Source organism: Balaenoptera physalus (assembly GCF_965194825.1).
Source record: "Balaenoptera physalus genome assembly, chromosome: 10".
NCBI classification, from domain to species: Eukaryota; Metazoa; Chordata; class Mammalia; order Artiodactyla; family Balaenopteridae; genus Balaenoptera; species Balaenoptera physalus.
Genome location: NC_138889.1, coordinates 11,751,827 through 11,778,999, shown reverse-complemented (window position 1 = coordinate 11,778,999; position 27,173 = coordinate 11,751,827). Strand labels below are relative to the sequence as shown.

At 42.2% G+C, this 27,173-nt stretch overlaps 1 long non-coding RNA gene across 20 annotated transcripts in view; it reads right to left on the bottom strand.

Annotated features, from left to right (window-relative positions):
* Positions 1–27,173, bottom strand: part of LOC309637018 — a 277,223-nt gene that overhangs the window by 59,801 nt on the left and 190,249 nt on the right. For 13 of the 20 annotated variants that reach the window (XR_014250343.1, XR_014250344.1, XR_014250345.1 and 10 more), the window contains 2 exons: positions 6,155–6,245; positions 5,629–5,715 (listed from right to left, as the gene is read on the bottom strand). This is a non-coding gene — a long non-coding RNA (uncharacterized lncRNA). Of the gene's footprint in view, positions 1–5,628; positions 5,716–6,154; positions 6,266–6,410; positions 6,533–7,061; positions 8,720–27,173 lie in introns of those variants that run through there. The other 7 variants (XR_014250346.1, XR_014250355.1, XR_014250359.1 and 4 more) reach the window with 4 other exon arrangements.

Here is a 27,173-nt window from a genome sequence, read left to right as displayed (position 1 = left end):
CTAGCCATATGGCTACAGCGAAATAAAAAAGTGGCTTTATTCCAACTCATACTTTATTGAGCAACATGTTAGGTGTTAATAAATCTCTGCAAGTTTGGGACAGCCATTCGTATTGACTTCTCTGTAAACTTTCAGCACTGTTACAGGCCTAAGAAACTTTTAGAATCTCAATTAGAGAGGCTAGGTGACATCTGATGAAGTTAAATAACACAGTCAGCGAACAAAGATCCAGAGTACCTAACAAATGCTGGGGAATGACTGGTAAGCACACTGAAAAACAAGAAATCATGTTAACTTAAAATTCAAAGTTAATTTTGTCCTATATGTATCAGTTTCTTCCCATGAAGAGAAATCCATTTATTAATTTTGAAACACAAACAAGAAACCCTTTCAAAATTAAACACCAGTTCCCCCTACTCTCTCCAAACTCTGGTGATAAAGGGTGAACTGCTTTATCAAACACAATTCTTGGAATAATAATTATTTTTTTCTGTTAAAAAAAAGAAATCTAAATTATATCCTCGTGTGACAGCTTCATAAATATATTTTTGATAATTTGAGAATTTTAATAAAACTGGTTTGTTTTATACCCATTCTCTCTACACCCCCATGCAATAATGACTACTGAATATATATTTTAGAGTCTGAGGAAAACCTAAAGTTATTTTACTTTCTGCAGCTTCCTGTAAAATATCTGGTCCACTCTGAGGGAGTCCCAAGGGAATAATTAATATCTACAGAACCACTCATTCATGAACATGGAAGAAGGGAAAAATACTGAATTTCATCATCTTGTAAAACATTTAATATCTTGTTTCTTGTGACCAGTGTCCAGGGGCTTTGGGCTTTCCACTAGAATATTTTCTAGCCAGGTGAATCAAATAATCATGTCCTAGGCCTTTTAGAAACTTTGAAAAGATGGACTGTTCTGCATAATCTTTTTTCTTAGGGTAATGACTGGGTTTAAAAAAACCCCTTAAAAGAAACGATCTGACTGTCACCCACTGGTCACCCTGCAGTCTTAATGTTGTCCCTGTATAGGGAATTTAGTCTGCCAGCATGCCCTAGATTCATGAACTCTATTGGTCCCACTGGTAGCACATTTAATAGCAGGTTAAAGGGATGAGGAGTAGAGACACGATTTTGCCTTTATCAAACGTAAGTGTTTATCCAGGGAAGGTACAGGTTTAATTTGCTAGCAGCTTATCCATTCCAAGTCGACCACTTCAAAGAGGTGTATAAAACCAACCGAGTAGATTGTTTGCTTAATGGGCAGATAAAGGCCTTGGGCAAAGAATTATACATGATACACACCAATGGGGACAGACTTTTTCTTCTGGATGTAATGTTCCATCATTCCAGAACGAAGCAACAATTTCTCAGTAAGCTGGAAGTCAAGATCTACAGACCACCCTCCTCAGTGCTTTGCAGAGCAAACGCAAAGGAAACGCATACACACAACATCCTCAGGGTGTAGCATTTGCAGAGCTTGGTATTCTCCAAGACGTCTTTAAACAATGTCACCTGTCTCTGGGCTTTCCTAATTCCGACATACAAAATTTCATTTTTACATGCTTGATAGAAGAAAGAACTCTAGCTACCCGTGAACAGTGCGGCTCTTATGAGGAGACAGCATTTAGTGAAAAAAAGAAAAAAATGTATCCATTTGAATTTCAAACCTTTTGATGATGTTAATAACGACTTCATATTGACTCTTTTTTGTTAGAAGAGGCTTCACCAAAAAAAAAAAAAAAAAAAAAAAAAAGTCTTAAGGGAATTCCTGGCACTATGTTTGACCAAAAGGGAATGCAAAAGTTTCAGAGTCATCCAAATCTGATCAACTTTTCACCCTGGGTTCTGTTTACAGACTCTTCAGCTCACATTGTTGGAATGAGACAAATATAGCCAATTTTGCTTTGATCTGGAGTCAGTTTGGCTTTCCAATCCTGGCACAATGGTGACATTTAAGAGGCAAGGGGATAAAATTATTTTCATTCCAGCCTTTTAACCATGGTGAAGAGTTATAAAACAGCTCTGGACAAATATGAAGCTGGACCTAAATGAGCCATTTCTTTTTTATAAAAGTTCTTTTTCTTACAGCGCTGGGTACGTCCAGAAGTATAAATAGTTAAGCACATCCATTCCCCTCATTAATTTTATTCTTAAAGGTAAGGACTGATTTGAAGGCACTTGGAGAACAATGGGAAAGGAAGACTTGCTACAAGGTACTGATACAATCCAAACCAGGGTGAAATGGGTCTTGTAAACAAGTCTCTGTCACTTTCCAAAAAAGATCACGATAACTTTGAAAACAAGTAGTCAGGCTCACAGAAAACAAAACAAACCCTCGTGTATGTATCTATTTACTCACCACTCAACAGTAAGTTGTCTGAGTCACCCCCATTCCTGCTGCCTCACCTGTGAGCCCTGGCTCTTTGTTTGACAGCTGAGAGCAGTTAGAACAAAGAAGGGAATTGAGGGGGAGCCTATAAATTAATCATTGAAGAGCCTCATCCATTTCAGGACAAAAGATCTCCTTCCTCCGCACCGGCCCCTCTTTCCGTGTCTACCCCTCTTAGAGGAAACTAAGGGGAAGAGGAGGAGAATCAAGGAACTGGAAGGGATTCTGATGGCAGACAGGCAAAGCCCGCGGTCTGCGAGATTGCCCACAGACACATACCTATAGACACAAGCTTGTGTGGACCATCATCACAAGTTCGGATCTACGGGTTTGTGGCAACAGGCCTTAGTATCTCTCTCGTGTGGGTGTCTGACATGTCTGAAAATGAAACGTTAACACCATTAGTCCAACCAAAGGTTCTGCCATTCTATCATTTCACGCCAGAAACGGGAAGACTTCATCCCGCTCTTAAAAGGGCAAAAGTTAAGCAGCATCTTCTAGGTTCTCCCCCACATACTTCCCTGTTTTCACTTATTCACAGACACAACGGGCTTCAGGTAAACCTCATCATTTTACTGTTTAATATCACAGAAGACTCATTTATTCAGACCTTAACACGCACACTGAGCATAGTGATATCAGTATGGCAAATGAGCAGAATAAAGAAAAGTCTTTCAGTTGTAGGGAGAGAAAGAGAGAAACATTGGAGAACCCAAATTCAAGTTCATTCTTTTAAATACCTGTAATTACACGAAAAAAAGATGGTGAAATTTTCCTTTTTTATTTGCATTCTGGCAAACAGCTGTAATAAACTAGCAAGCACCCCCAATGGGCTTGTTAGTATTTCCTGAAAATTATTCTAGAGGAGATTTCCAGTTATATTAAATTGGAAGATTCATCTTCAGGAAAAGTTTGTATTTCACCCTCACTCTGCCCCCATTATTGGTCCAAATACCAACAATGAGCAAGTCTGGGCATATTTTATATAATCTGAACCAGAAAAGAAATTGTATAGTTGCTCCCCTCAAAACTGTCCCAGGTTGTGGGGATAACTCTATTTCTAAGGACGTCTCATAAAAGGATTTTGTTTGTCAGCGTTAACATCCTTCAAAATCAGGGCTCTACAAGTAAGAAAGGAGCAGCCAAGACAATGTACTTTCATTAATGGCTCCTTCTGTGAATTTTATTGAGGACAGAGTCTTAAGCGTGAGTACTTCAAGGACAAATGATGGAAAGCAAAATAATCATCCATCTCCCTAGATGTGGGGAAAAACATATGCCTCCATCTCTTTGTAGGACCTAAAAAGAGACCTTTTCAACTTTTGTTAGCAATGACCGTAGATCCTGGTTCTCAAAAAAAAAAAAAAAAAAAAAAAAAAAAAACAGATCTTTGCCTTGACAGAGGAACATTCATTCCTATCTCAAGAATCTGGGAGGCTCTCCTAATAACAAAAAAACACAGCTGAATGTGGGAATTATTCAGAGAAAAGAGCAGGCCCCGATGTATACAACTTAAAAGGTGAAAGCGAGAGAACAGGAAACCAACAGTGGGACAAACAGGGAAAAGGAGGCAATGGTTGGTAGACACTCCATTGTCTGCCTGTTTAATCACGATGGAGCCACAAGCGTCACCGCTCAGAGTTCGCTGGTGCTGTGAAGGTTGCCAAGACCGAGAATTTCGTTGCAGCTCCGTGGCTTGACTTTTAAGATCCAAAGAAACAACAATCCCAAGTGGAAGCAAGGAAGATCCAAACCAGTTACCTCAAAATGGTTTGGACTTTCTGTTATTTTAAAATGTTCATTTCCTTTATAGAACAAAAGGTTTTAAAATAAACTCCAAGCCTCTTATTTTTCTTTGATCTCCCTGACAAGGTCATAGGGCCGGAGGTATTTGAGGATGGGCACTTTGCATACTGTTCAGGATGGCTGGAATGTGTGTGACCCAGGAGCTCTTATTAATGTATAAAGGAATAGGCTCAGGCTCCCAAAGTGATGAGAACTGTTGTTATCATTTATTAAAAAGATAGAATGCAATATTTGTCAGCAACGGATGAAGATCTGTCAGAGTGTTACACTGAATCATTCAAGAAGCATCACCTTTGTAAATCTGCACCCTTGAAGTCCATTAAAAAGGAGCTCAATGCCATGTTTCGACTGGGGGCTTCTCTGTGTCTTTTGTGTGTGTGTGTGTGTGTGTGTGTGTGTGTGTGTGTGTGGAAAATACAGGACAGAGAAAAGTTATTCATTCTGAAGGGTTTGTAGTGTTAATTTCCAAACAATCCAGAGTTTTAATTTTAGAAAATAAAAGAGAAATCAGAAGATGCCTAGGTGGCAGAAAAAAGAGAAAGTCAAATACCGACCTAGTAGAAGAATGGTTTATTTGGGAATAGACATTTTCCCCAAAATATCAATTGAATACCTCCTTCAAGAACTGTCTTTGTGTTGAGTAGAATAATAAGGGTTCTTTTCAGAGGAAAGTTTGTCCTGCTTTCTTAAGCAAGATTCTTAGATAGTAACACTAATAATTAAGTTGGAAAATGTAGGCAAATGCCTATAAACAATGGCAAAAGTAGGGTAAGGTAATTAATCAAGCAAATATATCATTTGTGTGTTAAACATATTTACGTAGCACGAAGTCCTCCAATAACACTGAAAGGAAACTACTTATATAATGATAGCTGGGCTCAAATCTTAGGCACTGGACCTGTGTAAGCATAGTTGTATAAAATATGTCTACATACTGTATGTATGTAGACATGCAGTATTACTAATCTAGGACTAAAGTTAAAACATCAACTATTATGCAATTATTATGTTATAAAGCACTAGTTATTATGCAACTTCTATAAGCCATATCTTCTAGGAATTCAGAGCACATGTTAGGCTTTTTAGAGATAATCCTCTAATACTTATATTTCTAAGTACAATGACTAAAGATAGCCACAGAGTTTAAGAACGGCGCCTGATGGTTTCAAATGAGTTTTGCCTAAATCGTTGTCAAAAGAAATAAGCACTGTTAAGTAATAACTTTCAAAATATTTTTCTGAGCTCCGTAGAACTGAATGATCTGCTCATTGGCTACGAATATTATAAAACTAGTTGCTATTGTCAAAAAATCAAGCTTAAAATAGTTATTCTTCATAATTAAATGATTCAAGCACGCCCTAAAAACTTGTAATACTTGAGGAAATGGAAGGTTTGGGGAAATTATAGGAAAATATAATTACCTGAGAAAAGGAACTTCTTATGAATCCTATTTTTTTAAACCTGTTGCCATCTTGCTAGGCCAGCATCTTCGAACAATTTGCCTGCGTCTGGAAAATAAAATTATTTTAAATGGATCAAGATTTTTTGCTTGGTTTGTGGTTGGTTTCTTTTTGTCACCCAACTCTTTTATAAAGCTAAACTAGAATTCATGCCAAAATGAGAGTAAAAAGGAACACAAAAAACTGAAATAAAAGTAATTCTAGAAAAACACTGGGCAGCATTATGTTTTCTTCATTTCCAGAACTACACATGATAGAAAGGTTCTGCAAATAAGTCACTTTCACATTTTTCCTGGAATTTCCCTGGCTACCGATGAATCTTGAGAATGATTTTACCAGAAAAATGATCAAATAGGAATGCGACGTCTCGGAATCCTCCCAAATTCCAATGTTTTATACCAAACCGCTCATTTGCTAAACATGATTAAGAGACAGGCTATCGATAATTAAGCAGGGTTAAGGTATAATCAAGCTGGGCAATCATTACCTGGCATGACGTAGCATCACTGAGACACTGTTTTAACTTTTTGATTCAGAAATGATTCGGGAGTCATTATTTCTCTCTGTTGATGGGACCGCTAAAAAAGAAGTAAAATATCTGATTGTGGTGGATTCAGGAGTCTGTCCCCCTCCACCCCAGCGGGCTTCTTGGCTTCCATTCCAACGGTCTTTCATTGGCCAGGTTTTAGACGCAGGGTTTGCTTTTCCTTCATTGTTCCTTTACTAGTGGAAGGAAAACTCACTGTGCAGCTGCTCGCAAAAGGGAAAATGTACTTGAGTTTTGCCTGGCTGTGGACTTGAACACCAAATCCACGGTGATGTCAGCAGAACGACACCAACAGACAGGTTCCCTGCCCTTCCACCCTCCTTCTCTTTAAAAGAGGTATCCCTTGTACAGAATCTCAGCAGACCTCCTTTGTCCTGGGGGGAAAGAGCAATTCAACTGAACAACCTGTTATGAAAGAAAGAGAAAGAAAGAGAGAAAGAGAGGGAGGGAGGAGAAAGAGACAAAGAGACAGAGAGAGAAAAAGGAGAGAGAATTAAACAGAAAGCGAGAGATGGAGAAAATGGAGAGAGAGGAAGGAAGGAAGGAAGGGAGGGAAGGAGGGAGGGAAGGAGGGAGGAAAGGAGGAAAGAAGAAAGAGAAGGAGGAAGGGTAGGCAGAAGGGTGGGGGGGTGGGGAGAGAGGGAGAGAGAGAGAGAGAGAGAGAGAGAGAGAAAGGAAGAAAGGAGGAAAGAGAGAGAGGGAGAACTCAAATCTATCCCTGGCATTAACCCGACATCACGAAGCAGGAGAAACAGCTAGTCTTGGTCTCCCTATAGCTTTCCAGTTCTCCTGATGTCTTTTCTCTCACCCTCTGCAGCCCCTGCTCTTTGTAGAAAGATCCAGTCACCTCAACAAAAGAGGCACGTCCAGCAAGTGCTCCTCCAAGAGTAATTCACGGGTGCCACGCATCACAGCACATTTTCTCCACCTGCGACCTGGCCACCAGGACACCAGCCCCCAGGGTGCGAGTGTCCCTCAAGCACCCTGTGCAGACAGACAGAGGCTTCCGGCACCAGAGCCAGCTAGCTTAGGTAGAAGGAATTCTTCTCTCCCCAGGAAAAACTGACCAGAAGGGAGCAGGGGAGGGAGGAGACTGGCAAAGCAACGCCATGGTTTTCGCGTTCCTTTCGGGTAGAGGGAAAATTAGGAACTGATATTTATAACCTTCCTACTACATACTCCCTGTATTAAAAAAATAAATAAATATTTTACGTCAAATGAAAAATGAAAGTGTGGCTAGGTCGGCTAAAGAACAAAGACATGAAAAATGGCGTGATAGAATAAAATAGATTGGATGAAAACAAAAGATGCCCTCAGATAATTTGAGTAGTGGGCTTTTTTTTGGGGGGGGGTAATTTAAAAACGATCTTAAACCCACTAAATGTTCACTTACAACAGATGTATAACAGGGACCGACTCTTTAAGAGTGAGAAGTTGGAGGCAAATTTGCTTTTGACACACCCGAGGAAACAAAAGAGAGAGGGGCTGCCAGTAACAAGTTGTTTCGTGTGCAGCTGGCTAAGGAGGTCGCTTTCACTTTTGAAAGCGTTAAGTTTGCTCAGGATGACAATTTTTCTTGCTTTTTAAAATACAGGCAAGGGTGCCAGCCTACAAATTCCTTTCTAGCTATATTGTTAATAAAGCCAAAAAGGCTTTTACGAGAACTAAAATATTAAAAAACATAGAAGACCCTGATTCTGGTATGGAAACACGAGACACATGTTTTTAAAAAATCGGATGTCTGTCATTTCTTGAATATAAACGAATTATATGCTGCACAAAGCTTTCTATATGCCAGGCAACTTTAACACTTTTACGTTCAAAGCTATGTTTTGTTCTTGAGAAAGCATACCACAATTGGATTAGAAAGCTACAAATTAAGTGAGGGTACAGGGTGGCTGGGGGGAATATTGAGGATTAGATCACTTGGATCCTGCAGGAAAGGAGCTATGCAATAGGTAAAGAGTCTGTATTTCCTTAGAACCTTGGCTGTGTAACAGGGGGATTCTTGTTCTGGGAAAAGTACAAAAGAGCCTGGAACCTCCACAATGATACTTACAAAAAGAAGCGCCCATCAAACACAAGAAACTAAGTTCAGCTGAAACAGAGACCTTTTGCCTTACTCCAGGGTAGAGATTCACCCAGGGAGCGCCTGCCAACCCTCTCTGCCTTTCACTCCAGGAGAGCTTAGCCTGTCTCATCCAGGGCTCTCCACATCCACTGATTTCCACATTTCCCCCTTCCTCGGGAACAACAAAAATCAACCAAATGGAATATGATTTTATAAAGTCTCCGTCAAATTGAAATTTGGAAAGAAAAAAGAGGTATGAATCTATATTACCTACTTCTTGCTCTCAACTTTTCCCAAAATCAATCTGGTTTTGCCTTCCGGCCCTCTACCCACCCCCAACACACTCTTTCTCTCTCCTCCAAGCCTCTCTCTCTCTCTCTCCCACCCTCCCTCCTTCTTCTGCTTCTCTCTCTTTCACACACACACACACACACACACACACACACACACACACACACACACACACACACTGCCGCTTGGTCCAATCTGGTGCCTACTTAACACCAACAGAATGACAAGCAACATCTGTTTGTAAAAAAGCCAGAATCAAACCTTAACGGTTTTTTGGCTAGGTTTCTTTTTTTCCTTTTTCCCCTGACTCTAAAAGGGGAGGGGGCAAGAAGAAGAAATATTAAGATTTATATTCAACATCGGCTCCAACGAGGCAGCAACTGTACTTCCCTAGAGTTATTTCCAGGTACAGCAATTGTAGGGAAAACCACTGCAGTATTTACGGCTGTCTCCCCTGAAGCAAGCCCAGTCCCATAAAATCCAACGTATCAGATTCCTAAGAGTCAGGTTTTTTTCTGAAAGCTTTATATTCATCTTCTAATTAGAATTACAGTACCGCATGTGTGTGTGTGTGTGTGTGTGTGTGTGTCAGGAGGTGATGAAAGACAGAAAGGGAAACGAGCAAGACAGAAAAATAAAAGACACAGTTGAGAGGAAAGGAGCTATGCTGTTTCTCCCTTATTTTACAACACGCTGGCGTGTAAACAGGCACCTTTCCACAGATGCCACACACGAGAGCAGGCACCAGGAGCGGGAGGCTGTGGCAGAAACCTGCACAGCTGTGGCCATCGGAAACAGGTCCCATCATTCCCCCACGGGGATGGGAATTTCTGGAAAGCCACCAACTGTCCACAGAGTCACAATGCAAAGGATCAGAGCTACCTAGATGGGGGAGGGGAGGGGTGGGCAGGCGCTGGTAAGGGGGAGAAAGGCTCCCTCAGCAACTCAAGGATTCCACCCTCAGGGAAGAGAAAGAGGGGACTTAGAAACTCCACTCCCCTTTCACTCTGCGTTTGGAAGAAACCCACACACATTAAGGGAAAAATAAATTCAGACAAGTTGCTAAGGAGACTTGTGTAAACTCCAAGCACAGACATATTTCTTGGCCTTTCCCCCTGTGCTCCATCTTGTATTCTGATCACGCTGCTCTGCGGCAGCGTTGCACCAACCTTCTGCATTAATCTTGGCCTTCACCGTGCAGACTGGCAAAGCATGCTGGTTGTATATATCATCTTTCAAACTTAACAAGTGAAAAGGGTGCGCGCGCGCACGTGTGTATGTCTAGTTGGAGGGAGAGAGTGGGTGGGGGAACTTAATTTGGAATTTTAAAAACATAGGTGTTGAACAAAGAAGAACATTTAGACCGTGTGTTTTGGGGGCAGTGGGGAAAGGGGCAGGTAAAGCGCTGGAAATTTCCCTTTGCCTGTGGATTCCGTCCTTTCGCCACTCTGCTGGCCTTTTCTCCCCTCCCATATCGCCGGTTAAAATCCTGTATCCCTGGGCAGAGGTAAGCAGCGCCTGCATCACTGCAGACGCCCAGGAGGGGCCCAGGCTTCTGCAGAAAAGAGTGCGCTGCACAGACTGGAACCCTGGCTCCCTGCTTCCCTGCTCAGGAGGGTGTCCCAGAGAGATCAGCTTTCTGAAAACTAACTGCAACGATTCATAAAACCTCTGAACCAAACCTGTTTAGATTCTAAACCAGCTAGCGCTTCAGAGGACAGACCCCGGCCCGATATCCATGCTCTGGAGCAGAGACCTTCTCCCATAGTGACACATCTTCAGCAGCGGCCGATATATGTCAACATTTGATTTAGGGGAAAATTAACATTTTCTTTCAGGACAGAGATGTTTGTACTGTAGAAGCCAATATTTTCCTTTCTCAGCCTCCTGTATTAGAATTTCTAAAATCTTCTCTAGGACATAGAAGGGGGAGATAATAATAATAATAATAATAATAATAATAATAGCCAAAATCATTGCTCAGGGTGCTGGGACAAACCAGTCAAGAGTGTGTGTGCATGTGTGTGTGCATGCGTGTGTGTGTGTGTGTGCATGCGTGCGTGTGTGTGTGTGTGTGTGTGTGTTTGTGTGTCCCTGCCTCGCTGTCATGAGATTAGGAAGACACACACCAGAGAGTTGGAAGGGGACAGCTACGGGTCCCTTCCCAAATTAGAGAAATTCACAGCATCTGCCCACCGGCTACAACCGAAGAGCCCCAGTGAGGGGCAACCAACCAGGCCCGCTGCTGTTTTCAATCACAATTCTCAGGGGTGCCCATGGGATAAGGAATTGCTAAGGAGACGGGAAAAGTTTCTGCGTTTGCTGCATAGAGCGGAGCGTGTGCCTTCATGCTCCAAGAAGGCTATGCAGCTTCCATCTCTTCCCTTTGCCAACCTGTATTTGGTTTTCACACTTCAAAGCTAAAGCAAGCTGTGCTGCCTCAGTTGAAACAAGGCAGCCAGGCAACCCTGAAGCTAGCAAGATGGAGGGTTTGCTCCTGCCATTCGTAGAGAAAGACAGAGCCCTGCAACCAGCCCTGCTGGCCCAGCCTTTACAAATGACTCCGTGCAAGTGAGCCCTGGATTTTAGGGACGTGGAGATCGCTGGCGTCCTTTCTGACCTTTTCCCTACAAGGCACGTCCTCAGATGTTCTGTGCCACAGAGGCATCGTGGCTCAATCAACATGAAAAATGAACCTGCAGGGAAAAGAGCGGGGTGGGCCTCTCCCAGCGGGCAACTGGGCAATTGCCCTGTGACCCGCCTGGCCTGGGGGCAGGGCAGTGACACCTGCATTTTTTCATTTGTCCAGGAAGCTGCAGTAGCCCAAACCCCAGGAAACCCTGCCTTGTCGCCTGTTGGCTATTTGTCCTGCCTGCTGGAAACAAGAGGGCTGTCTTGCCCTAATATGAGGACATATTTGCTAGGATGCTGCATGATCCTAGAGCATCAAAGACAGGAAGAACTAATTTACAAGGTCAGTGCAACACCTAGTCCTGCAGTGAAGGATTCTTTTCCGTCTAGATTGCCAAAGAAGTGCTTTCCTTCATAAGTTGGCTTACTGCTTTCTCAAATGCCCCAAAGAACAGAAAACATGTCAGATACCTCTCATTACAGCACCACCTGCCCTCCCTCCAACCCTGCCAGTCCTTTGTGGACAACGGAAAGATACCAGTAAACAAATGATCAACACAGCCAGGCTAGTCTGGAAGAAAGACTGCATCAGATGCATACAAAGTCAATTCAGATAACATTCAGATAAAAATATGGTTTTTCACATCATATTGGAAAATCTTTAAGGAGTCTGTCCTTTGAGATGCAGAAAGAAAAATAGCCATATTAACAGTGGCTGGCAAACTAAAATGCTGCCCAGAGACACCTCTCAAAGTATAAAGTAATGCAACTTCTAATTTAACATGGGTATAGGTACATATCTGTGTGTGTGTATATAAACACACACACACCTATATACATATATATGTATACACACACACACACACTTGTCATCCAAATCTCTCACCTCTAGCCTTGAGGTCAAAGACCACATCTTTTTTACATTTTGTAAACTGACCTTCCCTTAGTCCACCCTGAAATTCAGTCTTATACTCCGCACACAGGGTAAGGAACAGAATGTTTGGCCTCTCCATCTCATATGAGCTAATGCTTCAGATTGCAAAATGCTCTACACATCAGTAAGTCTAGTTGATATTATTACTCCATGTTGTGGTAGAGAGCTGACAGAGAGGAAAGTTAAGAGTCTTTCCAAAGCTCATATATTATTGTAATGACAGCATCAGAATTAAGACTCTCCTCCCTACCCCGAAACTGGTGAGAGGGTCCTAGGTCAGGCTGAAGGAATTTCATGGTGCCCCTTCTCTCACTCTGCTTTATTTGTTAGTCAGGCATTTGTATCACATATAATTCCCAAACACAGGAGACCTTGGCCACATGTACTCTAGCAGCTGCCATCTTGGTAAACCCCAAAGAATAAACCACCAAACACTCATATTGGAGGTTGATGTCAGAGGTCAACTAAGTTTGAGAAAGGTCTCTAGCAGTGTGTTCCAGTCAAGCCAATCCAACTGTGTGGTCCTATAACTCTGACCAGGAGTGACAGACAACAGGTCACCTGAGTCCACAAAATGCTTTTAGCATATCTACACCCAGTCTATCCATTTCCCTGTGTAATTGTTAGTGCTTGCTGAAGTTTTATTTGTTTTCACACATGGGGCAGGAACGAGGAGAAGATGAGTTCAAGATTTGAAGAGAGGGCATCAAATGTACAGTGTCCTGTGAAAAATGTTGACAGATTTTCTATATATTCCCAAGGCGGGTGGTTATTAAAGGATAACTGGAAAACTCCTAGTGTCCCTCAGGGGGACTCAAGGTGGTTAAGCTGCTCTTCTTGGGTAGGATTAATATCCATAATATAATGACACCTCTGTGTTTTCTTCTCACATAAATAATTTATTTCTGACATTTAATATGGACCAGACATCACCTCATGGATGGCTCATAAAAGCACGATCATATTTCCCATTTCTTTTGGTGTGATATTTTTGGGGTGGCAGACAAGAATGGGTGGGGTAAGTGGAAAGTCGAGTCTTGAATCCCGCCTAAATGATTGGTAAACAGAAAAGGCTGGCAAAAGCCACAGATATAGTCCAAAATCCCTTCTTGAAACATTTTAATGATGCCATGAAAAGCTCAAGATGACACCTTTTTCTATCTTTATTTTTTAAGAATGAAACCCCTTGTGCCAACTCTGACTGACTGGTAGAAGGTGTCTGGAGTGCAAACCGAGAAAGATTCTGAAATCCTGCCTGATCGCAGTAGGAAAGAGTTTTACGAGCGTTAGGAAGTTGTCACTGCCCTGGGAGAAGGAGGATGATGGTGAAACATATACTAAGTATTTGCCATTCCTGACTGACCCCCAAATCCTCTTGCATTGTCTTCTTCATGACAATGGGAAGAGCTAGCTATTTAGCAACCTCTATGTGATGAAGTTTTTAATTCCTGTAAAGTATAATTGTTATTATTATATTATTTCTGGACATTCTAGCTAATAAAAAAGGAATTCAGGTTGAATTTTTATCTTATATGTAACAGGTCTTACATATTTTATTCACACAATCTTTAGAGTACTCTCTAAGTTAATAGAATAAGGTAGAAAAAAATTGCAAAACAACTCCCATCCTCTTCCCTCAATCACTGAGAGATGCCAACCTCCTGACAGGTAAGTCTCTGTTGAAGGCAAGGAAAATCATGACAAAGAGCAATTTCTGTGCAGCCCGGGATGCCAAATCCATTTATCCTAATTTGGTTCTCCGCAGAATCTATGTGCGATGATGCATTTTATAACAAAGACCTCTCTCTGGGCAATGCAGCTGGTCCAGATTGGCATTACCGTTTCTCCTGGGAAGACTGGAAGGTTCCTGGTGCTAGGTGAGGGCCAACAGGGGCAAGGAGAAGACAATGATGAGCTATGAATGCCTTCCCTCCTACCTCGTTGACTTTGCCAAGCTCCCTGCTGCTAGGAGGTTAGACATCTGTGATGAAACAGGACCTGAAATCAGGAGACTTGCCCTTTCTTCAGGGCACTCAGCCACAGAGTTCACCAGACATCCTTAGGCCCTGAGGAAGCTCCATCATTGTAAACGAGGTCTCACTGTATTTCACAGGTTCGCTAATGGATGTCTGTCCCTTCAAGAAGGCGAAACTTTTGTCTGTGGTCCAAGTAATTAGAGGAAAAGTCCCTTTCCAGAAGCAGAAGCCTAAGGGGACCACATCAAAGACTTCCTCACTCCTAGTGATCTTTCTCTGCCGAACTCCACGCTGTGGGCTATGCAATCCGCTTTCCCAAGAGGCAGGGTAGGAATCTCCCACAGGGAATTAGGTATTGATTCCAACCTGTAGGGGCGCCAAGTTTATTTTCACATTTCTGAGGTGTGGGAGAGGACGTTTTCCTAGCCTCAGCCCCAAGAACTCAGCCTCGCAGCCTGTCAAGGTGCAAATCTTCCAACCAGGGAAGAGAGGTCAGCGATCCTTCTGACTGAGCGGCAGGGCTCACAGGTCCTCCCAAAGTCAGACCTTTACCTAGTCCATCCCTCCGTCACCACGGAGGACCGCAGATGGACTCGCCAGTTCTTCCCCGCTTCAATACATTTGGCAAATGGACACGAAGGGTCGGGACTGCCAGATGGTTTTCAGTGACCTGTGCACAGGCAGCGAAGGATTAAGATCAAGTCGCTGATGACTTTTCCTTGTGGACCTGGAGCCCCAGCAGAAGTGGTGACCGCAGGAATCAGGAGCCTCTACCTTTCAGATCGGAATTTTCAAGGAGACCGAGAGGCTTGACCTCCAGAGGGAAGGCCCGGTTGGAGCTCAGAAATAAGATACAATAAAAACTCTGTCTGGACCAGGTTTACATAGGATCCCCCGGGTAATGGAAAATTACGAGAAATTCCATCCGGGAGTTCAGCTGAGCGTCACAACGTCGGTTTCTGCACATCTGTAAGTCCTATTAGTGCTTATGAAATCCACTTGCCTGTGCCTTGATTTGGAACTGCAGTTACACTGAAGGGGCCGTGAGGATATGAGCGCTGACATATGGCTTCCTCCATCCCCCGCTCTTTGGGGGGAATGAGAGTAAGGGGGCCATGAGCTCCAGGGCACCCCCTGTCCTAAACGATCCCCACTATCCCTGTGTGGGAGTGTAGGTGTGCGTCTCCCAGCATCTGCTTAGCTCCCATGAGTTTGCGGGTAGAGATGTTCATATGTTGCTGCTGAAACCCAGAGCTGGATTTTCTTCTGAGCTTGTTCACAGCTCCCCCTAGACCCCTGGCAAACAAAGGCACCACCAAATCCTCACTAAGCGAACATAAAAGCCCTGAGAAAGAGAAACGCTGGCACCCTAACTGCCTTTCTTACAACATATGGCCTATTGGCCTCACTAACACTAATACGATGAAATTCCTATTTAAACATCTTAGCCAAGGGCTCCAACATGGCCTGGCTCCACTCTGCGTGTTCTTTTTCTCTGTTAGATCTCTGCCTTTACTAGAGTCCCACTTCCCTGCGCACACATACCTCACAAATGGGCTGTGCCAGATGGGCTCTTAAATCACAGTAATCAGCTGGGAAGTTAAATGTTAGAAAATCCAGCGAGTCTCCTGAATTTTCCCACTTGAGCTCCGGCGATGCCCTATATGAGACCCAGGCTCCCTTTTAAAGGAGGGTCAATGTGACGGACCCAGGGTGGGCTTTAGGCTTTGAGGGCATTTCCGGTTTTTTCTCAGAGAACTGCAGTTCAGTTCAGTTCCACCTGGGTTCTGATGGCTGCTACTAATACTTCCTATTTATAGAACACACACCTTGGAGGAGCTCAAAACATTTACAGACATTAACCAAGCTTTGCAACATCCCTGACAAGTAGGCAGGGACTAGACAGTACTTCCTTCGTTTCAGAGGAAGAAACCGAGTTATTAAGAGGGCACGTTTCTTTGACACGCCTTGCAGACAGGACCCCATGGCCCACTCATTTCCAGGGCTCTGACGAGGCTGCCAAATGAGGTGGGTGTTTATTTATACCACGCTCACTAGTTTGTTGTTCTAGTATTTTCTCACACACACACACACCATCATGCTGTAAGATCCCAGTGTGCGAATATCACATCTTTTTTTCTGTGAATCTCCCCACAAGCGTGTATTATAGGTTTCCTTTAGTAGGTGATCAATACGTGTGACTGATTGTTTTGCAATAAACCTGTATCTCCTTCTAGGCTGGCTTTCTCCCTCTGCCCAGAAGACTCCTAAATTCTGCTCAAACATCATTTCCCTGAAGACCCCGAGGTCCTATCAGCAGCTGGGTTTTAGGAGTCCAACGGTACCCACCTCGTCCAGCACGTACCCCATTCTACTGCAATTATTAAAAGGTGTAATAGTGAAAAGGAAGTAACTCTGTGGTCTTTGAGACAGACAAGCCTCAGTTTGAATCCTAATTCTGCCATTGTGAGACCTTGGACAAGGTAACCAACTTTCCTCTATCTCCTCCTCTGTAAAATGGGGATAAAAAGACTTACTTTGGAATCCATCATGGCACTATTTGCAATAGGAGACAATAGAAGCAATTTAATATCCGCCTATATGGGAATGGTTAAATACATCAATATTGGAAAATACTCTGTAGCCATTACAAAGACTAGCATATATAAAGAACAGAGAGAAATACTTCAAATATGTATTAAGGGTGAAGAACAAATTTCAGAGAATATGCATGATTCTATATATACAAACAACTCCCAAATCATGTTGTTATTCTGTACAGGCTTACCTAAACATAAGGAATGAGATAAGCTCTATGAAGGATGGATAACTAATGAGCTCACAGGACTTCCCTGATGGTCCAGTGGTTAAGACTCCTCACTTCCAATGCAGGGGGCATCAGTTCGATCCCTGGTTGGGGAACTAAGATCCTACATGCCGCATGGCCCGGTCAAAAAGTAAAATAAGGGCTTCCCTGGTGGCGCAGTGGTTGAGAATCTGCCTGCCAATGCAGGGGACATGGGTTCGAGCCCTGGTCTGGGAAGATCCCACATGCCACAGAGCGACTAAGCCCGTGAGCCACAATTGCTGAGCCTGCGCGTCTGGAGCCTGTGCTCCGCAACAAGAGAGGCCACGATAGTGAGAGGCCCGCGCACCGCGATGAAGAGTGGCCCCCACTTGCCGCAACTAGAGAAAGCCCTCGCACAGAAATGAAGACCCAACACAGCCATAAATAAATAAATAAGTAAATAAATAAATAAATACAATTTTAAAAAATAAAATAAAATAACGGGCTCAGGAAATGGTAGCTACAACTCCTGCTGTGGATGGGTTCCTTGGAGGTGGAGTTGTGTTTTAATCTTTGTATCTCTAGCACCTGGCACATCAGAGGGGCTGATGGAGTGAGTGAAAGAAAATTACTCAATGAGTGGTGCTTTCAGGAATTAATTGTTGAGTTAGGAAAGAAGAGCCCTAATGTGAGTCACCAGGAGTCTTATGTCTTGTTTGGAACGTTTTTTAATGTGAGGAGGCAGCCTAGTCCTTTGGGAAGAAACTGGACTGAGAGTCATGAGGCCTAGATTCCACAGCAGTGTTCCTTAAAGTGTGGTCTCAGGACCACCAGCCACCAAATCACCCAGGAGGCTTATTAATCATACAGATTCCTGGGCCCCACCTCTGATCTGAATCAGATTCTCTGGGACTGTAATTCAGGAATCTGTATTGTAACAATCTCCTTTTTATCTATAGATTAAAAAGTCTGAGAATCACTGCTTTAGATGCTATTCTGCCTTCCTGTTTGACTCTGGGCAAACCACTAACCTTTCCAGAATTCAGTTCCTTCTGTACAATGTAGAGGTTGGATGGCAAATGCTCCTTTAACTTGTAAAATTCTATGACCATGACTAATCCAGTTCCCTGCCTTTAGGCAGTTCTGTACCTGAGCCATATAAGATGGACTGTTCAGACCTGGTATGAGCTGCCTTTGGGTCCCTGGGCTACCATTTGGATACTTTTCAAATTCAGAAGCTACTTGTTATTTGTTCTTGCGCCTTATATTCTTTAATTACTAAAACCAACTGGTAAGGACATTCTCTGAGCACTGGTTCTTAATGATTAAAATATACAATTTTTGAATTTTAATATATTTGTGTTATAATTGTAATATATTAACATAATGTAATTACTATAAGAAATAATATAACAAACATACACAAACACACACAAGAAAGGGAAGGTGGTATGAAGACCCTGGAACAGATACTGATGACAACGTTAGGAAATATTACTGACAAAAGCCAGTATGAGTGGAATAAGAGTATGAGTGGAATAAGAGGAATGTGTCCAGTCATTTTCATGGAAATTAAAAGCCAAGAGAAGAGACGGCTGAGTTGAAGAGGGACCCTCTAGCATGTCCTATGTGTGGCAGGCCAAGAAATGGCAGGTGATAGCATCCTCTAAGAAATCCCAAAGGTTTTTAGAAGACAAAATCCAACACCAAATTAATCCCTCCTTCAGTCTTCAGATAGAGAAGAGCTTCTTAGACCCACCAAGAAATGGCTCTAAGTCTTAATAAGAATATTCGGAAAGAGATTTCTACCTAAGGCAAGTGTTGGAAGTCAACGAATCTGGATTTAAGTGTTCTCTGTCCTCTTTATTAGGGGTATTGTCTTGGGTGACTGCCTTAGTCACTCAGAGCGCCAACTGCCTTACCTGTAAAATGGGGTTAATAAGAAGACCCATTCCACAAGGTTATTGGGAGAACTGAATGAAATAATGCATGTAAAGTGTCTAGCCTTGTGCCTAAGGCATATTAAGCATTAGGTCAACGTTTAAAAGAAACCACTCTTCTTCCTGTGATAGTACAGAGGGTAACTGTCCTTTGACCCTCTCTTGCCTTCCTCATGGGAGCCTGATAGAGTGCTGATTTAGGATTATTCAAGGGGGCATGCTTTTGGAAATTCTCGAATTGTTTTAATTTTAGAGTTTCTATATTATTCAGCTCTGCTCCATATTCCCTTTAATGATTACAACCAAATCACACACATGTGTGATGAATCCTTTTAACAAAAAATAGTCTAAAGACCCTTCCAGAGGCTCCTTGAAATATACCTTATAAAAGGAAAGTCAAAATTATTGCTGCCAGCACAGGGTCAATGATTTGGGGCTGATGGATTCCTAGGGCCTAGGACGCTGCCTGGCACATGGTAAGTACCAAATAAATATGCACCTGAATGAAATAATGTCATTTGCTGCAACATGGATGGACCTACAGATTGTCATACTGAGTGATGTAAGTCAGACAGAGAAAGAGAAATATCGTATGATAACGCTTATATGCGGAATCTAAAAAGAAATGATACAAATGAACTTATTTACAAAACAGAAACAGACTCACAGACTCAGAGAATGAACTTATGGTTACCAGGGAGGGAAGGACGGGGAGAAGGGATAGTTAGGGAGTTTGGGATTGACATGTACACACTGCTATATTTAAAATGGATAACCAACAAGGACCTACTGTACAGCACAGGGAACTCTGCTCAATATTATGTAAAAACCTAAGCGGGAAAATAATTTGAAAAAGAATACATACACGTACATATATAACTGAATCACTTTGCTGTACACATGAAACTATCACAACATTGTTAATCAACTATACTCCAATGTGAAATAAAAAGTTAAAAAACACACAACAAAAAAACCCCAAATATGCACTAATTGAACACAAGATCTAATAATCATATTCATTGTGAAAGTAGAAACAGACTTAAAACTTTGTTTAAATGGTTGATAGTGTATGGATAGTAGAGATGGCTAAATCTGAAAATTCTTTGGAAATCTTAGGTCAGAGTTAAGTCACCTGGAAATAAGCTAGCCTCCAATAACTTAGACTGCTGGAGTTATTTAGACATTTCTCATATTTCTATTTTTTTTAATTCACATTCTGTCACCTCAAAAGTGTCAAGCTCTTTCTTGAAAAAAAATTTCTAAGGGAGAAAGCTAACATTCCTGAGTTTAAAGCTCCCATCTTTGGAATTCTTTGGACCTAAAAGAAGGGGACTGACCAGGAGCTCTTAGATTTGGTCTCTTTCTTCCCATCCCCATTCCTGCTTTCTTCTCTCTCACTCTCACTTCTGCTCACTCATCCTTACTTCCATTTTGTGTTTTGGCTTGCACCTTCCTATAAGCAAGTTTCACGCTTTTCCTTTGCATTGCCCTGTGCCCAGCCCTGGCATAATATCAAGCACATAGTAGTACAGAAAAAATATTTGTTATATAAATTATGTACTGTTTAAAGGTATCAAGGAGATTTTGTACCAGGGAGAAAAACTTATTATTTTACCTCTGCAGGACACCCCAGCCATTTCTACTGTACCCCACCATTTCCTATTGCTAGGCATATATTATCCTATATATTTCACGTCTTTATTTGTTCACTACCCCATGAGCTGTGAGAGTCTCAAGGTCGGGATCATGTCTTCCTCCTCTGCATCCTCCCACAAACAGCCACTCAAGGCTCCACTCCCCGTGGTTGGTGATTCATCAAGTATGGCTGCCTGACTCAGAACCAACATAATCAGTACAACCCACTCTGGACCTTCCAAGGAGGTAGGGACCATGTCTCACTCATGCTGACATACAGCCCAGTGCCTGACACAGCAAAGACTCTCAATAAATATTGACTGAGGGAGGCAGAAAGGCAGTAAGAATGAATGACACTGAAAAGAAAAAAATCCAAATGGTTCAGTGAAGGTAAACACGCAGCAAAATAAACTAATGTGCTTGTCTATTCATTCTATCTTGCATTCATTCAACAAACATTTATTGAATGCCTAGTTTATGCAAGCCATGTACTTGGCAGATGAATTATATATGAGTGGGAAAACAGGTCTGCGCGGAATGTCCACTTTAGCAGGGAAGACGGATGGTGTACTAGGCGTTGCATGTGTGCTGATGTTGCCAACGGGCAAGGAGAGAGTACAATTCCTCGTGCAGAGGTGCAGAGAGGCATGAAGGAGACAGGAGGTGATCAGGGAGAGACCAGGAAAGGAAACAGGAGACCAAAGAATAGTCGACAAAATTCATCTGCCCCTGAAGCAAGGAACTTCTTGTAAAGACAAATGTGCTCAGGACATTATTCAGTCTTTAAGTTGATGGTTTAGTGTGATGGCAAACGCTGGTACAGCAGACAGACATCTTCTGTACACAGTGATATTGACACGCATCCAGCCAAGAAACCCCAACATTCCCATTTGACTGACTCATTTGACAGACTCAAACGCCTGAGCTTAAGTGTGGGCTGACCTCCTTGACCTTGGCACCAGCCCACAAGCTGTTTCGGGATGTTTTAACAAGTACTGGGAAGTGGTAAGCTTTTGTTTTTCCTGATTTTCACAGAGATACCTGTTGACTTACACCTGGCATTCAGTGTACTATTCTGTACCAGGGATTCACACTCAGTAGAGAAGAGTGGCAGGGAGCGAGGATGAGGAGGAAGGAATTTGAGAGATTATCAAGACAGGAGCACAGGCACTTCAACAATGAATGAAGCTACTTGAAAAAGGAACCCCAAAATGGGTTATATTATTGAGTCAAATTCAAACTCAAGCGCAATGACTCCGAACACCAACATGGGCAAGAGGAAAACCAAAGTGCTCCAGTATCTGGTCACACACAACTCTTTGGTCTGGCACTCACGATCCACCCCGCTTCTACTTTTTCACCTCCCATGACAATCTTGGTCTGCCCGACACCAGAAGCACAGCCATAGATCCTAATCTCCACAGCTGTGAAATGGAACCTTCGCTGTTGTCTGAGTAGGAAGATGGGAGAAGGCTTAAACTCACATATACGGGTACACAAATGAGAGCCTCTCTGTGTGGGTCTGTGTAAAGAAGAAATTCAAGGAAGTAAAAACGTAAATCTTCAAACTGAATGCTCTTTATCCCCAAGCATGTCCTTGTATTCAGTTTCTCGGGATTTTCTATCTGTCCTGAGGAGTTCCATGGAGAAATGCAGAGGCTTGACAGCCAAGGGTTTCAAACCCAGTTTCACCACTTAGGTGGCAGCTCTGGATAAGTTACTTAACTTCCTCATACTTATTTTTCCTCATCTAAAACCTGTTGAGTTGGAGAGTGAGTAAAACTACCTGGCCCCTATAGATGCCCGATAAATGTTGATTACTTTTTCTCAGTCCCTAAAAGAAATGTAAGGTAAGGACCAATGCCATGTGTTTGCTTAGGTGTTTTTGTAAGACAAGGAGGATGAAAGAGCAGCATCAGTGGTGATGTGGGAAAACACACCTGAGATAGAGTACTGAGTAATCAAAGGTGAATACAGAGCTTGGGGTAGCAATAAAAGAGAGAGGAAAGAAAGATACGGTTCCTTTGGGGGATAATTTCTTTCTGTTTCATTACCTTTTACTCTCGTGACCTCCCTATTTCTATGGTTCTCCCACATAACCACTGGCTTCTGGATGCCAATGACGCAGATGCAATTACGCCTCACGAGGAAACTGGCTGCTAGAGGGAGCTCTTCTGGCCACACAGCTACCTTTCCCCTAACTTCTCAGGTGAGTCTCCCCCCCTGTGACGAGAGGCTCCAGAGACTTCTTGCTGAATGCGCTGCTGCACTTACGTGGTCTGAGCCCTAAGTCAGGCAGGCCAGTGCCATTCTGATTCTGCTTGTCATTTCTCTTATGAAAAAGGTAAGGTTGAGAGAAAGAGGGAAGGGGGCACGCCCACAAGACTGCTGTTGGCTCCTTAAGTACTGTTCTATCTGAATGGGTGTAACGGCGAAACTCAACTGCTAACACACTAAACGGCAATTCACACTCACTCAACAGCCTTACACCCATCTTCTCTAAAATTTCTATCTGTCATAGAAAACAGGTGTAGAAGATACTTTGTTTTAATGGTTTATCAGTCAGCTGAGCTTCAGAAATATATGTCCATAAAGATATTACATGGAGAACTACTACATTTTCCTTATTGGAATGATATAAATATAAATAATAAGTTATTTATATTATAATAAAAATATAATATGAATCCATCCATTCAACAAATATTTATTAAGTAACTTCCGTGGATTAGGCAATGAGCTAGACCAACAAAAATGCATATATACAGAAGGAATTTTTACATACCCTTGAATAGTATTTATCGATAGAGTTGAGATATAGATCTCATGGGTACAGAGTGAAATTAACCATCCTGTTTTTCCAGTGCATCACATTTAGCTCGCATGACAGTTTCATAAACACAGCTTTTTTTACTGAGTGCATTCTCTCTTCAAAAAATTTTTTTGGCCAATCTCAAAAAACTGTCATCTCTAGTATAAAAAAAAATGGGGTTCCCCATTTAGGATGATTTTACACTTGCTACAGAAATATCAGTTTTAAAAAGAGAGACTGAGATTGGATACTGTTGGCCTCGAATCCCAAAATGAAAAGCAGCACATGATACCAGGATGATAAATGTCCTCAAATAGAGCCATCCTTTTCCGTAGTTTCCAAGGTGAGTCATGCTTGTGGGGGTCTTTAGAGAAGAAGAACGGGGGAATAAGGATGGACGAGAGAATGACTAGGAAAAGAACTAATGTTCTCATGCATACATCCCTTGTTTTTAGTTTAAGATTTTCTTTTTCATTCATTCAGCAAATATTGACCAGTACTTACTATATGCTAGGAGATGAAGTAAGTTATTGCACATAAAGGTAAGAAAAAAATGTCCCTAGCTAAAATATACATTATATATCCCTTTTGAAGAATCGTTAAAATTAGTAAACTGTGATTTTTCTGAAGAAAGTAACACTTGTAAAATGGGATCCCAGGAGTTTAATGCCAGTTAGTATCACTCTTTTGCCCATAAGAGGTGGGCTAGAGGACGGGAATGTGACATTTCTTAAGAGTGGTGGGTAAACCGTGTTGATGCTTGTGAAGAATATGAAATGGCAGCTAATGACTCAGTGATTAGATAAAGACAGGATATAGGTTTAAACTGCAGCAAGGTAGAAGACTCATGACATTGGGCTTCACCCCACATGCTCTAGAGACATGAGTTCCATGCGACTCCTACCACTGCTAGCTACAGCTGATTGAACAGTAAACAAATGCCAGGTACACCACAAGATTTATATATATTCTCATTTAATTCCCACAATAGCATAACGAAGGAGGTGATATTTTCCCCATTTTATCCGTTGTCTAAATAAGGATGTGAGGCATACAGACGTGGTATGTCTAAGCTCGCACAGTCAGGAAATGTAGAGCCAGGGTCTAAGCCAGAATCAAGGCTATGTGACTCCAAAGCTTGCCTGATGTTGCTACCCTCTGATCAAGTTCCATCTAAAATTCAAAGTGGGAAATCTACTTGAAAAGAACAAAGGACGCTCCAGAACATTTCCTTCAGCTACAATAGTGACTCTTACTACTTGTTGGATCTCAGACTTCTATGATAATTTTATGAAAGCTGGTCTCCTTAGAAAGAGACATGTATGTTTACAATTTGTGTGTGTATGTGCATTTTGGGGGGATTTCCAGAGTCCTCAAAACAAAGGCTAAGAACCTGTGCCCTGAAAGTTGCAGGACCCGACAGGGATGTAGCGGGTAAAAATACCTCCTTAGCCAAACCAACCAGGTTGATGCAAATTCTGTAGTATAAGCAATTCCTTACAAACATAGAGTTCACTCCTAACAACGGTTATTCACAACAGACAAAGACCTCAAATTACAAAGATATTCACAAAGAACACAGATTACCTGATTCTTGTTGGACTTTTGAGTAGAAGTGAGTCAGCAGGAATGTCTAAGGGGGCAGGAAAGAATGTTGCTAGAATGAATGTCAACCCTATAGTTGGGCTGAGCCCCTTGGTCATGACCTTGAGGCTCAAGGAATTGGCTCAGACAGTTCTGAACTGAGTAGCCATTTCACAGACAGCCCATAGCCCAGCAGGACACCACTCTCTAACTCTGCCATCATGACACTGCCATCTGCAGCAAGCGAGCTGAGATGTCTCAAGACCAAATTTATCACACCCGAGATTCCATCCTTACGTAAGAATCACCTGTCGCTGGTGCATAAATTTTACCACCTAGCTGAGCCAAGGGTAATCAAGATTTAAAAGAAAGGGGCCTGAATAAATATCAAGCAGATTTCCTCTCTGTGGGGCTGAGTTTTGAAAAATCTTTGTGCCCTCATATGCCCCTCAAAGGAGACTGTCATTTTTCTACTTTCGGTCTGCCTCACTACTGTTGGGGAAAGGATGCTCTAAGAGCCATAGGCAATCTGTTTTCTTGGAGGTTCTGCTCAAGCTATGACCTCGGTTTGTTCCAACTTATGTCTGTCCTCACAAGTTTCACCTTGCTCTCATCATCAGCTAAATTAACCATAAAGCGAAGCCTTGACTCGCATTACTGAAGCTTGAGAGTAATCAGTACAAGCCCGGAGCTACGCATCACTGTTTCCAAGGCTGCAGGCCTAAGAAGAAATGCAGGAATGGCCCTTCAATTTATATTCCACTTTGGGTAATCTAGAAGATTCCTTTAGCTTGAGACCTTGGAGGGGAGGTTCAAGTGTGTTGTCTGAGAGCAAATAAAATGCCATTGGAAAGTGACAGAAGGCAGTGGAGTTGTTTAAGGAGCAGAGGCATTGGGATAATAACAGATGGGAGGGCAAGGAAGAGGGAGGAGGGAGTCTCCTGCACTAAAAAGGGGCCAAGAAAAGTCCCTACGGCTCTGTTTGGTGAAATTTGGAAAAATTAAATTCAGGTTAACAAACATCTGGGAAGGTCTGAATCTGACCTGGGGCAAATTGTTCCCTCCTCTGGGTTTCCATTTGTAAAATGTAGGAATAGGATGAAGGCTTCTTCCTGCACGAGCACGTCGTGATGGAAGGTAGAAGAAAAGGCCTTTGAAGCCAACAGAATTACTCCTCTGTCCAGAGAAATATAAACAATAACTCCATCAGCCTTCAGCTCTGCTTTTGAATGAGTTCTTTGCTTCTGTCTGAGAGGCAAAGTAGTTCATTCCTTGGGAAAAATTTGAATGTGGAATGGTAGACCATGCCCCTTTTTACTCCGGTTTCATTATGTTATTTTGAATTATTATTAGTACATAGAACACTCAATATAAGTTAACAAGATTTTACTGAGCGTCTGTCACGTACCCAAGGCTGCAGTAGTTCCTCTGGGGTAGATAAAGAAAAACTCTGTGACACGTTCAGGGTCTTCAAGTATCTTAATATCTTTTTAGAGGTTTACATGTTCCATTTTAAAAGCCAAGCAGAAAACAAGCTGTTATATTTTAGAAGTCTAACTTTTAAGATAAATATTACTTTTCTCTATTAATGTAAGCAACTGAGTCTGACTGAACTTGTTTTTATGCTTCTACTAATATATATCATTGTATTTACTAATACATATTATTGTATTATTTATCTTGTTATTCATGTCTACAAAAAGCCTCACTTACAGACTTTACACTGGCTTGAATTCTGGTTGGATGCCTCTAGGTAAAACACAAATAAAAGTCCATCAAAAAAACTCTGAATTTCCAAACAAATGCATACTTGTACATTTTGAAGTTCCACTCAAGTGCACTCTCTATATGATATGAAGGAAAACTTGTGTGATATATTATCTCAATAAAGTGGTTTATAAAAAAAAAAAAAAGAAAGAAAATTAAATGAATCATCTTGGGGAAACTACTCTAATTCCTGAGTGTGCACTTCAGTTAGTATTTCTGCACATCTTGGGACTTCCCTGGTGGTCCAGTGGTAAAGAATCCACCTTCCAATGCAGGGGACACGGGTTTGATCCCTGGTCGGGGAACTAAGATCCCATATGCCGCGGGGCAACTAAGTCTGCGTGCCACAACTACTGAGCTCGCACGCCTCAACTAGAGCCCACGTGCCACAGGCTAAAGAGCCCACGCTCTCTGGAGCCTGTGCGCCACAACAAGAGAAAAACCCGCATGCCGCAACTAGAGAGAAGCCCACACACCACGACAAAGAGCCCACGCAACAAAAGATCCCGCGTGCCTCAGCGAAGATC